Source organism: Fukomys damarensis, unplaced genomic scaffold, assembly GCF_012274545.1.
Source record: "Fukomys damarensis isolate Sample0158 unplaced genomic scaffold, DMR_v1.0_HiC HiC_scaffold_39, whole genome shotgun sequence".
NCBI lineage: Eukaryota > Metazoa > Chordata > Mammalia > Rodentia > Bathyergidae > Fukomys > Fukomys damarensis.
The window spans coordinates 26,231,609-26,234,910 of record NW_022900951.1 but is presented as its reverse complement, the minus strand read 5'-3'; the positions used below and the strand labels follow the sequence as shown (position 1 = coordinate 26,234,910).

The following is a 3,302-nucleotide window of genomic DNA, read 5'->3' as shown; positions in this document are numbered from 1 at the left end:
CCACCCGCGGAAAAATCGCAAGTTGCTGAACTGCCTGCTTCCCCCCTGTGGGCTGTGCAGAGCGCGCCGTGAGTCGCCTTGTGGGCCCGGCCTTCCCGCGCTTCCCACGCCCCGCCCACTTTCCCGGCTGGCCGGGGTCCACAGTGATGCTAATCTGTTCAGGGACAGCCAAGTAGGACCACCGCGGGGAGCAAGGCGAATCCCTCACCTTTGTAAGCTTTTCAGGGACAAGGGACGCGGAAGTTTTGGGGTTTAGTATTTGAGGAAAATGCTTAAAAATCAGCCTCTGTGTTGGCCAACCAGATAGAAGGCGCCTGGCACCTCCTTATCCTGACGTGCCCTTGCTCCTTGCTAGGCTTCACGCCTCTCTCCCCCGCCGGTCGTTTCCGCTCCATGTTTTAGCTAACTGGTCTGGACGGGAGGGGGGCGCGTTGTCGCATGACCTTGAATTGACTTTGCCAGGATCGTTTTGAGTCCTGTGTTCTAGGCGCTTTCAAACTTCGACCAAGATTCGCAGTGAGAAAGTTTCTAAAACTACCTAGGACTTGTGTGTGTGCATTATATGTGTGTGTGTGTGTGTATGTATGTATATATATATATATATAAAATGGCCAGAGTGAGACAATTCCAGCATGGGGAAGCTGAGGTAGGAGGGTCATCCGAGTTCAAGGCCAGCCCGAACTACATAGCAAGACGCTGTTTTAAAAAACAAGTTTCCTAAACAGTATTTGTCCTTACCTTATTTTTTAGTCTATGATATATCATTGTTTTAAAATACTTATTGAAAATCTAAATTGATTTTGTAAATCACCATACACTCATTAATTTTTTTAAATGTTCAGCTGACAGTGGTGGCACATGCCTGTAAGCCTAGTATTCTGAGTAGCTGAGGCAAGAGGATGGGAATTTTAAGTCCAGCTTGGTTAGTTTAGTAGCTTAGACTCGGTCTCAAAAAAAAAAAAAACACTTTTTTTTTTAAAAAGGAATGGGCATGTAGCTTGGGAAGGCCATGGGTTCAATCCCCAGCACCATACAGTCATACCCCCAACACAAAGCATTTTAATATTCCCATTCATTTCTTTCTTTCCACCCCTTCCCAAATCTCTCTGTTTTGAAACGTTTATGTTTCCCTCCCAGCCTTAGTCATACCACCGCACTTGTGTGTCTCAGTTTGTAGAGTTCAATCACACTTGTTCTGAAAGCGTGTTTTCTTATACTCTTAAGCATCAGATTCCAGTGTTCCAGGTGAAGCCTGCTTGTAGAGATGTTGGACTTGATAACTATTCATTAACAACAGGCTGGCTTTAAGATAAGGCATATGAGTCAGTCAGTATTTCTGAAGTTCCTAGAAGAGGAAAAGAGGCAAGGATATAGGCAAACAGGAACGAACTAGGCTGTCTTGCCTCTAAAAACTGTGAAAGGCATTAATTGAGTAAATGACCTGAGTAAGAATTTCTTTGATTCCAGAAGTCAGTAAAAACAAAAATACACCAAAACTACCACATTGATCCATTAGAAAAAAAACAAAAACAAAAACAAAACCCTGAGCATGTTTCAACTTTCACCCACTTTTGGTTCAGATTCTAACAGGACAGCAAATTGTTTCTTTAGCAGCATGGTGGGGGTTACAGTTCAGTCATTTCAGAATAAACTGGATTAGTAGAGGAGAGGAATTTAAATGTATATGCCTGTGGTTCCTACAACTGTTGAGTACCCCCACATTAATTCTTTTCACCAAAACAAAACTAAATATTTAAACTCTCGTGGAGCTATATCCTTTCGGAATTACTCCGATTTGCTTGCTCTTTCTCACCTCTTATGCCACAGCTGCATTCTGAAAATTCTCTATAAATGTAAAAATCAACCAGTAGATAACACTTTTCAGTGTATGTGAGACCAGTGAAAGTTGGAAATAGCCACAGGGCTGGAGGGGCCCAGAAAGCAAAAGTGAGATACTAGAATTTCAGTCTCCTGACATCAAACTTAGTGCCCTTTTGCAGCAGCCTGAAAGAGTGCAAGTGCAAGCAAATTAGGAAGGGTGATGGATGAAAAGGAATTGGATGGGGTGCTGGACCACCCACTGGAGATCTGAAGGCAAAGCAAGCAGTATAAGAAACACTGCACTGGAAATATAAAGACCTTGCTCTGATCTTGACCCTGCCATTTTGCACTTAATCTTCATGACCTTGAGTCACGTTTTTTTATTTTTTCCTTTGTAAAATAGGTAAAATGCCACTGTCACTGACGTGGATGGGTTAATGAGAGATTTAACTGATGTAATGCCTGTGAAAGCACAGTACAAGAAGCATGGTTCTAGCCAGGATTGCAAATTCAAGCCCCACCTAGTTAATTTTGAAATTCACCAAGACCTATCTCAAAAAGAAAAAAAGAAAAACAAACAAAAAAAATGAAAAGGCAAGGTGCAGTTTGATTGTCATGTTTGTTTCCACCAAGGAAACCCAGAGGTGAAAATCAGGACTGAGGTCCTTCCTGCAAATAATTGAAATAGTTTGAGTCATCTAAAGATCCCTGTGATGATTTCTGACCAGTAGAGCAGGAAATCTTAGTTAATCCCCCTTGAAGAGTCTCTGGGTGTTTTGCTTCTTTCTCCTGTTTTACTTGTTCTTTGTTAAACACACATCATTTACATGAGCCTAAAGCCTAAACTTCCCTAGAGAATCTTTTCCTGGTGTTGTTTTGTTTTTCTAGCGACACTTCTTGATCTTCTTATATCTACCTGCAAGGTAGCACCTTTTTTTCTAGTCTACCCTATTTGGAAAGCTAGCCTTTTCTCAGTCCCTCCTTGCTATTGTAATGATGACTTAGGTATAAATAGATGTGGATATGGAAAGCATAGCACAGAAACTTAGTGCTGCCCAGTTTTACAATGAAGAGCATAGACACTTAATTATTTCATGTATGAGTTAAGCAGATACATTGTGGGAGCCTAACTGAACCAGAGCGACTCCATGTTGACCAGCAAACAACCTAGAGACTGTCGCTCCCCCCCCATCCCTTACAGGATAACTAATGATTGATTGTGAATTGTTGGGTGGCTGCTTTGAAGTAACTGGGAGGCTAGATGGAAACTGTAGTGAACACAGAGACCCAACATAAATCACACCACTCCTTGCTTGCCTGTAGTGGAATGTTCTGAACTTTGTAATCTAAGTTGAAAATGGAAAAATGGATAATCAATCTGCTGATCATTAGTACGTGACGGTCAAGTATATGCCTGATGACCACTAGCTCAGATTAACTGATTCTTTGCCTTTGTCCTCTCTCTGTAAGTTTTAAGTATA

At 41.9% G+C, this 3,302-nt stretch overlaps 1 protein-coding gene across 1 annotated transcript in view; it reads left to right on the top strand.

The window, feature by feature from the left end:
- The first annotated feature begins 6 nt into the window (after window positions 1-6).
- The window catches only part of CUNHXorf21 (chromosome unknown CXorf21 homolog), a 100,378-nt gene continuing 97,082 nt past the window's right edge, over window positions 7-3,302 (top strand). The window contains exon 1 of the mRNA XM_010608497.2: window positions 7-212. The gene's annotated coding sequence lies outside the window, so the exon portion shown is untranslated. The remainder of the gene's footprint in view (window positions 213-3,302) is intronic.